The sequence below is a fragment of the Genypterus blacodes genome, unplaced genomic scaffold, assembly GCF_046128005.1.
Source record: "Genypterus blacodes isolate CSIRO-AG114 ecotype Tasmania unplaced genomic scaffold, CSIRO-AGI_Gbla_v1 ptg000019l_1, whole genome shotgun sequence".
NCBI classification, from domain to species: domain Eukaryota; kingdom Metazoa; phylum Chordata; class Actinopteri; order Ophidiiformes; family Ophidiidae; genus Genypterus; species Genypterus blacodes.
Genome location: NW_027466832.1, coordinates 1,383,802 through 1,395,976, shown reverse-complemented (window position 1 = coordinate 1,395,976; position 12,175 = coordinate 1,383,802).

Here is a 12,175-nt window from a genome sequence, read left to right as displayed (position 1 = left end):
TCCTTCCTTGTCACAGATATGGGCTTTTCAAGTTTTCTCCAGTTTCAAAAATTGATGACCCGGGTCAACATTTTTAGAAAATTGTCAATATTCCTCAATTTGCCCCAAATTTACACACATTGATGGCATTTCTGCCTGGATGCTGCGTCTGAAATTGTAGCTCTCTATCTCCTTCCTTGTCACAGATATGGGCTTTTAAAGTTTTCTCCAGTTTCAAAAATTGATGACCCGGGTCAACATTTTAAGAAAATTTTCAATATTCCCCAATTTGCCCCAAATTTACACACATTGATGGCATTTCTGCCTGGATGCTGCGTCTGAAATTGTAGCTCTCTATCTCCTTCCTTGTCACAGACATGGGCTTTTCAAGTTTTCTCCAGTTTCAAAAATCGATGACCCGGGGGTCAACTTTTTTCCCAAATTTTCAATATTCCCCAATTTGCCCCAAATTTACACACATTGATGGCATTTCTGTCTGGATGCTGCGTCTGAAATTTTAGCTCTCTATCTCCTTCCTTGTCACAGATATGGGCTTTTCAAGTGTTCTCCAGTTTCAAAAATCGATGACCCGGGTCAACATTTTTAGAAAATTTTCAATATTCCCCAATTTGCCCCGAATGTACACACATTGATGGCATTTCTGCCTGGATGCTGCGTCTGAAATTTTAGCTCTCTATCTCCTTCCTTGTCACAGATATGGGCTTTTCAAGTTTTCTCTAGTTTCAAGAATCGATGACCCGCGGGTCAACATTTTTAGAAAATTTTCAATATTCCCCAATTTGTCTCAAATTTACACAAATTGATGGCATTTCTGTCTGGATGCTGCGTCTGAAATTTTAGCTCTCTATCTCCTTCCTTGTCACAGATATGGGCTTTTCAAGTTTTCTCCAGTTTCAAAAATTGATGACCCGCGGGTCAACATTTTTAGAAAATTTTCAATATTCCCCAATTTGCCCCAAATTCACACACATTGATGGCATTTCTGCCTGGATGCTGTGTCTGAAATTGTAGCTCTCTATCTCCTTCCTTGTCACAGACATGGGCTTTTCAAGTTTTCTCTAGTTACAAGAATCGATGACCCGCGGGTCAACATTTTTAGAAAATTTTCAATATTCCCCAATTTGCCCCAAATGTACACACATTGATGGCATTTCTGCCTGGATGCTGCGTCTGAAATTTTAGCTCTCTATCTCCTTCCTTGTCACAGATATGGGCTTTTCAAGTTTTCTCTAGTTTCAAGAATCGATGACCCGCGGGTCAACATTTTTAGAAAATTTTCAATATTCCCCAATTTGTCTCAAATTTACACAAATTGATGGCATTTCTGTCTGGATGCTGCGTCTGAAATTGTAGCTCTCTATCTCCTTCCTTGTCACAGATATGGGCTTTTCAAGTTTTCTCCAGTTTCAAAAATTGATGACCCGGGTCAACATTTTTAGAAAATTTTCAATATTCCCCAATTTGCCCCAAATTCACACACATTGATGGCATTTCTGCCTGGATGCTGCGTCTGAAATTGTAGCTCTCTATCTCCTTCCTTGTCACAGATATGGGCTTTTCAAGTTTTCTCTAGTTTCAAGAATCGATGACCCGCGGGTCAACATTTTTAGAAAATTTTCAATATTCCCCAATTTGTCTCAAATTTACACAAATTGATGGCATTTCTGTCTGGATGCTGTGTCTGAAATTTTAGCTCTCTATCTCCTTCCTTGTCACAGATATGGGCTTTTCAAGTTTTCTCCAGTTTCAAAAATTGATGACCCGGGTCAACATTTTTAGAAAATTTTCAATATTCCCCAATTTGCCCCAAATTCACACACATTGATGGCATTTCTGCCTGGATGCTGCGTCTGAAATTGTAGCTCTCTATCTCCTTCCTTGTCACAGATATGGGCTTTTCAAGTTTTCTCTAGTTTCAAGAATCGATGACCCGCGGGTCAACATTTTTAGAAAATGTTCAATATTCCCCAATTTGTCTCAAATTTACACAAATTGATGGCATTTCTGTCTGGATGCTGCGTCTGAAATTTTAGCTCTCTATCTCCTTCCTTGTCACAGATATGGGCTTTTCAAGTTTTCTCCAGTTTCAAAAATTGATGACCCGGGGGTCAACTTTTTTCCCAAATTTTCAATATTCCCCAATTTGCCCCAAATTTACACACATTGATGGCATTTCTGCCTGGATGCTGCGTCTGAAATTTTAGCTCTCTATCTCCTTCCTTGTCACAGATATGGGCTTTACAAGTTTTCTCCAGGTTCAAAAATTGATGACCCAGGTCAACTTTTTTCCAAAATTTTCAATATTCCCCAATTTGTCCCAAATTTACACAAATTGATTGCATTTCTGTCTGGATGCTGCGTCTGAAATTTTAGCTCTCTATCTCCTTCCTTGTCACAGATATGGGCTTTTCAAGTTTTCTCCAGTTTCAAAAATTGATGACCCGGGTCAACATTTTTAGAAAATTTTCAATATTCCCCAATTTGTCCCAAATTTACACACATTGATGGCATTTCTGTCTGGATGCTGCGTCTGAAATTTTAGCTCTCTATCTCCTTCCTTGTCACAGATATGGGCTTTTAAAGTTTTCTCCAGTTTAAAAAATCGATGACCCGGGGGTCAACTTTTTTCCAAAATCTTCAATATTCCCCAATTTGCCCCAAATTTACACACATTGATGGCATTTCTGCCTGGATGCTGCGTCTGAAATTGTAGCTCTCTATCTCCTTCCTTGTCACAGATATGGGCTTTTCAAGTTTTCTCCAGTTTCAAAAATTGATGACCCGGGTCAACATTTTTAGAAAATTGTCAATATTCCTCAATTTGCCCCAAATTTACACACATTGATGGCATTTCTGCCTGGATGCTGCGTCTGAAATTGTAGCTCTCTATCTCCTTCCTTGTCACAGATATGTGCTTTTCAAGTTTTCTCTAGTTTCAAGAATCGATATTCCGCGAGTCAACACTTTTTGAAAATTTTCAATATTCCCCAATTTGTCCCAACTTTACACAAATTGATGGCATTTCTGTCTGGATGCTGCGTCTGAAATTTTAGCTCTCTATCTCCTTCCTTGTCACAGATATGGGCTTTTAAAGTTTTCTCCAGTTTCAAAAATCGATGACCCGGGGGTCAACTTTTTTCCCAAATTTTCAATATTCCCCAATTTGCCCCAAATTTACACACATTGATGGCATTTCTGCCTGGATGCTGCGTCTGAAATTGTAGCTCTCTATCTCCTTCCTTGTCACAGATATGGGCTTTTCAAGTTTTCTCTAGTTTCAAGAATCGATGACCCGCGGTTCTACATTTTTGGAAATTTTTCAATATTCCACAATTGGCCCCAAATTTACACACATTGATGGCATTTCTGTCTGGATGCTGCGTCTGAAATGTTAGCTCTCTATCTCCTTCCTTGTCACAGATATGGGCTTTTAAAGTTTTCTCCAGTTTCAAAAATCGATGACCCGGGGGTCAACTTTTTTCCAAAATTTTCAATATTCCCCAATTTGCCCCAAATTTACACACATTGATGGCATTTCTGTCTGGATGCTGCGTCTGAAATTGTAGCTCTCTATCTCCTTCCTTGTCACAGATATTGGCTTTTAAAGTTTTCTCCAGTTTCAAGAATCGATGACCCGCGGGTCAACATTTTTAGAAAATGTTCAATATTCCCCAATTTGTCTCAAATTTACACAAATTGATGGCATTTCTGTCTGGATGCTGCGTCTGAAATTGTAGCTCTCTATCTCCTTCCTTGTCACAGATATTGGCTTTTAAAGTTTTCTCCAGTTTCAAAAATTGATGACCCGGGTCAACATTTTTAGAAAATTTTCACTATTCCCCAATTTGCCCCAAATTTACACACATTGATGGCATTTCTGCCTGGATGCTGCGTCTGAAATTTTAGCTCTCTATCTCCTTCCTTGTCACAGATATGGGCTTTACAAGTTTTCTCCTGTTTCAAAAATCGATGACCCAGGTCAACTTTTTCAAAATTTTCAATATTTCCCAATTTGTCCCAAATTTACACAAATTGATGGCATTTCTGCCTGGATGCTGCGTCTGAAATTGCAGCTCTCTATCTCCTTCCTTGTCACAGATATTGGCTTTTAAAGTTTTCTCCAGTTTCAAAAATTGATGACCCGGGTCAACATTTTTAGAAAATTTTCAATATTCCCCAATTTGCCCCAAATTTACACACATTGATGGCATTTCTGCCTGGATGCTGCGTCTGAAATTGTAGCTCTCTATCTCCTTCCTTGTCACAGATATTGGCTTTTAAAGTTTTCTCCAGTTTAAAAAATCGATGACCCGGGGGTCAACTTTTTTCTAAAATTTTCAATATTCCCCAATTTGCCCCAAATTTACACACATTGATGGCATTTCTGCCTGGATGCTGCGTCTGAAATTGCAGCTCTCTATCTCCTTCCTTGTCACAGATATGGGCTTTTCAAGTTTTCTCCAGTTTCAAAAATTGATGACCCGGGTCAACATTTTTAGAAAATTGTCAATATTCCTCAATTTGCCCCAAATTTACACACATTGATGGCATTTCTGCCTGGATGCTGCGTCTGAAATTTTAGCTCTCTATCTCCTTCCTTGTCACAGATCTGGGCTTTACAAGTTTTCTCCAGGTTCAAAAATCGATGACCCAGGTCAACTTTTTTCCAAAATTTTCAATATTCCCCAATTTGTCCCAAATTTACACAAATTGATGGCATTTCTGTCTGGATGCTGCGTCTGAAATTTTAGCTCTCTATCTCCTTCCTTGTCACAGATATGGGCTTTTCAAGTTTTCTCCAGTTTCAAAAATTGATGACCCGGGTCAACATTTTTAGAAAATTTTCAATATTCCCCAATTTGTCCCAAATTTACACACATTGATGGCATTTCTGTCTGGATGCTGCGTCTGAAATTTTAGCTCTCTATCTCCTTCCTTGTCACAGATATGGGCTTTTAAAGTTTTCTCCAGTTTCAAAAATCGATGACCCGGGGGTCAACTTTTTTCCAAAATCTTCAATATTCCCCAATTTGCCCCAAATTTACACACATTGATGGCATTTCTGCCTGGATGCTGCGTCTGAAATTGTAGCTCTCTATCTCCTTCCTTGTCACAGATATGGGCTTTTCAAGTTTTCTCCAGTTTCAAAAATTGATGACCCGGGTCAACATTTTTAGAAAATTGTCAATATTCCTCAATTTGCCCCAAATTTACACACATTGATGGCATTTCTGCCTGGATGCTGCGTCTGAAATTGTAGCTCTCTATCTCCTTCCTTGTCACAGATATGTGCTTTTCAAGTTTTCTCTAGTTTCAAGAATCGATGTTCCGCGGGTCAACACTTTTTGAAAATTTTCAATATTCCCCAATTTGTCCCAAATTTACACAAATTGATGGCATTTCTGTCTGGATGCTGCGTCTGAAATTTTAGCTCTCTATCTCCTTCCTTGTCACAGATATGGGCTTTTAAAGTTTTCTCCAGTTTCAAAAATCGATGACCCGGGGGTCAACTTTTTTGCAAAATTTTCAATATTCCCCAATTTCCCCCAAATTTACACACATTGATGGCATTTCTGCTTGGATGCTGCGTCTGAAATTGTAGCTCTCTATCTCCTTCCTTGTCACAGATATGGGCTTTTCAAGTTTTCTCTAGTTTCAAGAATCGATGACCCGCGGGTCAACATTTTTAGAAAATTTTCAATATTCCCCAATTTGTCTCAAATTTACACAAATTGATGGCATTTCTGTCTGGATGCTGCGTCTGAAATTGTAGCTCTCTATCTCCTTCCTTGTCACAGATATTGGCTTTTAAAGTTTTCTCCAGTTTAAAAAATCGATGACCCGGGGGTCAACTTTTTTCCAAAATTTTCAATATTCCCCAATTTGCCCCAAATTTACACACATTGATGGCATTTCTGCCTGGATGCTGCGTCTGAAATTGCAGCTCTCTATCTCCTTCCTTGTCACAGATATGGGCTTTTCAAGTTTTCTCCAGTTTCAAAAATTGATGACCCGGGTCAACATTTTTAGAAAATTGTCAATATTCCTCAATTTGCCCCAAATTTACACACATTGATGGCATTTCTGCCTGGATGCTGCGTCTGAAATTTTAGCTCTCTATCTCCTTCCTTGTCACAGATATGGGCTTTACAAGTTTTCTCCAGGTTCAAAAATCGATGACCCAGGTCAACTTTTTTCCAAAATTTTCAATATTCCCCAATTTGTCCCAAATTTACACAAATTGATGGCATTTCTGTCTGGATGCTGCGTCTGAAATTTTAGCTCTCTATCTCCTTCCTTGTCACAGATATGGGCTTTTCAAGTTTTCTCCAGTTTCAAAAATTGATGACCCGGGTCAACATTTTTAGAAAATTTTCAATATTCCCCAATTTGTCCCAAATTTACACACATTGATGGCATTTCTGTCTGGATGCTGCGTCTGAAATTTTAGCTCTCTATCTCCTTCCTTGTCACAGATATGGGCTTTTAAAGTTTTCTCCAGTTTCAAACATCGATGACCCGGGGGTCAACTTTTTTCCAAAATTTTCAATATTCCCCAATATGCCCCAAATTTACACACATTGATGGCATTTCTGCCTGGATGCTGCGTCTGAAATTTTAGCTCTCTATCTCCTTCCTTGTCACAGATATGGGCTTTTAAAGTTTTCTCCAGTTTAAAAAATCGATGACCCGGGGGTCAACTTTTTTCCAAAATCTTCAATATTCCCCAATTTGCCCCAAATTTACACACATTGATGGCATTTCTGCCTGGATGCTGCGTCTGAAATTGTAGCTCTCTATCTCCTTCCTTGTCACAGATATGGGCTTTTCAAGTTTTCTCCAGTTTCAAAAATTGATGACCCGGGTCAACATTTTTAGAAAATTGTCAATATTCCTCAATTTGCCCCAAATTTACACACATTGATGGCATTTCTGCCTGGATGCTGCGTCTGAAATTGTAGCTCTCTATCTCCTTCCTTGTCACAGATATGTGCTTTTCAAGTTTTCTCTAGTTTCAAGAATCGATGTTCCGCGGGTCAACACTTTTTGAAAATTTTCAATATTCCCCAATTTGTCCCAAATTTACACACATTGATGGCATTTCTGCCTGGATGCTGCGTCTGAAATTGTAGCTCTCTATCTCCTTCCTTGTCACAGATATGGGCTTTTCAAGTTTTCTCTAGTTTCAAGAATCGATGACCCGCGGTTCTACATTTTTGGAAATTTTTCAATATTCCACAATTTGCCCCAAATTTACACACATTGATGGCATTTCTGCCTGGATGCTGCGTCTGAAATTGTAGCTCTCTATCTCCTTCCTTGTCACAGATATGGGCTTTTCAAGTTTTCTCCAGTTTCAAAAATTGATGACCCGGGTCAACTTTTTTCCAAAATTTTCAATATTCCCCAATTTGCCCCAAATTTACACACATTGATGGCATTTCTGTCTGGATGCTGCGTCTGAAATTGTAGCTCTCTATCTCCTTCCTTGTCACAGATATGGGCTTTCAAGTTTTCTCCAGTTTCAAAAATTGATGACCCGGGGGTCAACATTTTTAGAAAATTTTCAATATTCCCCAATTTGTCCCAAATTTACACAAATTGATGGCATTTCTGTCTGGATGCTGCGTCTGAAATTTTAGCTCTCTATCTCCTTCCTTGTCACAGATATGGGCTTTTCAAGTTTTCTCCAGTTTCAAAAATCGATGACCCGGGGGTCAACTTTTTTGCAAAATTTTCAATATTCCCCAATTTCCCCCAAATTTACACACATTGATGGCATTTCTGCTTGGATGCTGCGTCTGAAATTGTAGCTCTCTATCTCCTTCCTTGTCACAGATATGGGCTTTTCAAGTTTTCTCTAGTTTCAAGAATCGATGACCCGCGGGTCAACATTTTTAGAAAATGTTCAATATTCCCCAATTTGTCTCAAATTTACACAAATTGATGGCATTTCTGTCTGGATGCTGCGTCTGAAATTTTAGCTCTCTATCTCCTTCCTTGTCACAGATATGGGCTTTTTAAGTTTTCTCCAGTTTCAAAAATCGATGACCCGGGGGTCAACTTTTTTCCCAAATTTTCAATATTCCCCAATTTGTCCCAAATTTACACAAATTGATGGGATTTCTGTCTGGATGCTGCGTCTGAAAATTTAGCTCTCTATCTCCTTCCTTGTCACAGATATGGGCTTTTCAATTTTTCTCCAGTTTCAAAAATTGATGAGCCCGGGGTTCAACTTTTTTCCAAAATTTTCAATATTCCCCAATTTGTCCCAAATTTACACAAATTGATGGCATTTCTGTCTGGATGCTGCGTCTGAAATTTTAGCTCTCTATCTCCTTCCTTGTCACAGATATGGGCTTTTCAAGTTTTCTCCAGTTTCAAAAATTGATGACCCGGGTCAACATTTTTAGAAAATTTTCAATATTCCCCAATTTGCCCCAAATTTACACACATTGATGGCATTTCTGCCTGGATGCTGCGTCTGAAATTTTAGCTCTCTATCTCCTTCCTTGTCACAGATATGGGCTTTACAAGTTTTCTCCAGGTTCAAAAATCGATGACCCAGGTCAACTTTTTCAAAATTTTCAATATTCCCCAATTTGTCCCAAATTTACACAAATTGATGGCATTTCTGTCTGGATGCTGCGTCTGAAATTTTAGCTCTCTATCTCCTTCCTTGTCACAGATATGGGCTTTTCAAGTTTTCTCCAGTTTCAAAAATTGATGACCCGGGTCAACATTTTTAGAAAATTTTCAATATTCCCCATATTGTCCCAAATTTACACAAATTGATGGGATTTCTGTCTGGATGCTGCGTCTGAAATTGTAGCTCTCTATCTCCTTCCTTGTCACAGATATTGGCTTTTAAAGTTTTCTCCAGTTTAAAAAATCGATGACCCGGGGGTCAACTTTTTTCCAAAATTTTCAATATTCCCCAATTTGCCCCAAATTTACACACATTGATGGCATTTCTGCCTGGATGCTGCGTCTGAAATTGCAGCTCTCTATCTCCTTCCTTGTCACAGATATGGGCTTTTCAAGTTTTCTCCAGTTTCAAAAATTGATGACCCGGGTCAACATTTTTAGAAAATTGTCAATATTCCTCAATTTGCCCCAAATTTACACACATTGATGGCATTTCTGCCTGGATGCAACGTCTGAAATTGTAGCTCTCTATCTCCTTCCTTGTCACAGACATGGGCTTTTCAAGTTTTCTCTAGTTACAAGAATCGATGACCCGCGGGTCAACATTTTTAGAAAATTTTCAATATTCCCCAATTTGTCCCAAATTTACACAAATTGATGGCATCTCTGTCTGGATGCTGCGTCTGAAATTTTAGCTCTCTATCTCCTTCCTTGTCACAGATATGGGCTTTTCAAGTTTTCTATAGTTACAAGAATCGATGACCCGGGGGTCAACTTTTTTCCAAAATTTTCAATATTCCCCAATTTGCCCCAAATTTACACACATTGATGCCATTTCTGCCTGGATGCTGCGTCTGAAATTTAAGCTCTCTCACTCCTTCCTTGCCCAAGATATGGGCGTTTCAAGTTATCTCCTCAGCTGAAAAAAACATTGACTGCGGGGTCAAAATTTTCACCAAAAATTCAATATTCCCCAATTTGCCCCAAAATAACACAAATTGAAGCCATTGCAGCCTGGATGCTGTGTCTGAAATGTGAGCTCTCTCACTCCTTCCTTAAACAAGATATGGGCGTTTCAAGTTCTCCTCAGCTGAAAAAAACATTGACCGCGGGGTCAACATTTTCACCAAAACTTCAATATTCCCCAATTTGCCCCAAAATAACACAAATTGAAGCCATTGCAGCCTGGATGCTGCGTCTGAAATTTAAGCTCTCTCACTCCTTCCATGCCCAAGATATGGGGGTTTCAAGTTATCTCCTCAGCTGAAAAAAACATTGACCGCGGGGTCAACTTTTTCACCAAAAATTCAATATTCCCCAATTTGCCCCAAAATAACACAAATTGAAGCCAATGCAGCCTGGATGCTGTGTCTGAAATGTGAGCTCTCTCACTCCTTCCTTAAACAAGATATGGGCTTTTCAAGTTCTCCTCAGCTGAAAAAAACATTGACCGCGGGGTCAACTTTTTCACCAAAAATTCAATATTCCCCAATTTGCCCCAAAATAACACAAATTGAAGCCATTGCAGCCTGGATGCTGTGTCTGAAATGTGAGCTCTCTCACTCCTTCCTTATCCAAGATATGGGCGTTTCAAGTTCTCCTCAGCTGAAAAAAACATTTACCGCGGGGTCAACTTTTTCACCAAAAATTCAATATTCCCCAATTTGTCCCGAAATAACACAAATTCATCCCATTGCAGCCTGGATGCTGTGTCTGAAATGTAAGCTCTCTCACTCCTTCCTTATCCAAGATATGGGCGTTTCAAGTTTTCTCCAGTTGAAAAAAAACATTGACCGCGGGGTCAACATTTTCACCAAAATTCAATATTCCCCAATTTGCCCCAAAATAACACAAATTGAAGCCATTGCAGCCTGGATGCTGCATCTAAAAATTTGAACACTCTAACTCCTTCCTTGCCCAAGTTATGGGCGTTTCAAGTTATCTCCTCAGCTGAAAAAAACATTGACCGCGAGGTCAACTTTTTCACCAAAAATTCAATATTCCCCAATTTGCCCCAAAATAACACAAATTGAAGCCATTGCAGCCTGGATGCTGTGTCTGAAATTTTAGCTCTCCATCTCCTTCCTTGTCACAGATATGGGCTTTTCAAGTTTTCTCCAGTTTCAAAAATCGATGACCTGGGTGTCAACTTTTTTCCAAAATTTTCAATATTCCCCAATTTGCCCCAAATTTACACACATTGATGGCATTTCTGCCTGGATGCTGCGTCTGAAATTGTAGCTCTCTATCTCCTTCCTTGTCACAGATATGGGCTTTTAAAGTTTTCTCCGGTTTCAAAAATCGATGACCCGGGGGTCAACTTTTTTAGAAAATTTTCAATATTCCCCAATTTGCCCCAAATTTACACAAATTGATGGCATTTCTGTCTGGATGCTGCGTCTGAAATTTTAGCTCTCTATCTCCTTCCTTGTCACAGATATGGGCTTTTAAAGTTTTCTCCAGTTTCAAAAATCGATGACCCGGGGATCAACTTTTTTAGAAAATTTTCAATATTCCCCAATTTGCCCCAAATTTACACACATTGATGGCATTTCTGCCTGGATGTTGCGTCTGAAATTGTAGCTCTCTATCTCCTTCCTTGTCACAGACATGGGCTTTTCAAGTTTTCTCTAGTTACAAGAATCGATGACCCGCGGGTCAACATTTTTAGAAAATTTTCAATATTCCCCAATTTGCCCCAAATTTACACACATTGATGGAATTTCTGCCTGGATGCTGCGTCTGAAATTGTAGCCCTCTATCTCCTTCCTTGTCACAGATATGGGCTTTTCAAGTTTTCTCCAGTTTCAAAAATTGATGACCCGCGGTTCAACATTTTTAGAAAATTTTCAATATTCCCCAATTTGCCCCAAATTTACACACATTGATGGCATTTCTGCCTGGATGCTGCGTCTGAAATTGTAGCTCTCTATCTCCTTCCTTGTCACAGACATGGGCTTTTCAAGATTTCTCTAGTTACAAGAATCGATGACCCGGGGGTCAGCTTTTTTCCAAAATTTTCAATATTCCCCAATTTGCCCCAAATTTACACACATTGATGGCATTTCTGCCTGGATGCTGCGTCTGAAATTTTAGCTCTCTATCTCCTTCCTTGTCACAGATATGGGCTTTTCAAGTTTTCTCCAGTTTCAAAAATCGATGACCCGCGGGTCAACATTTTTAGAAAATTTTCAATATTCCCCAATTTGTCCCAAATTTACACAAATTGATGGCATTTCTGTCTGGATGCTGCGTCTGAAATTGTAGCTCTCTATCTCCTTCCTTGTCACAGATATGGGCTTTTAAAGTTTTCTCCAGTTTCAAAAATCGATGACCCGGGGGTCAACTTTTTTAGAAAATTTTCAATATTCCCCAATTTGCCCCAAAATTACACACATTGATGGCATTTCTGCCTGGATGCTGCGTCTGAAATTGTAGCTCTCTATCTCCTTCCTTGTCACAGACAAGGGCTTTTCAAGTTTTCTCTAGTTACAAGAATCGATGACCCGCGGGTCAACATTTTTAG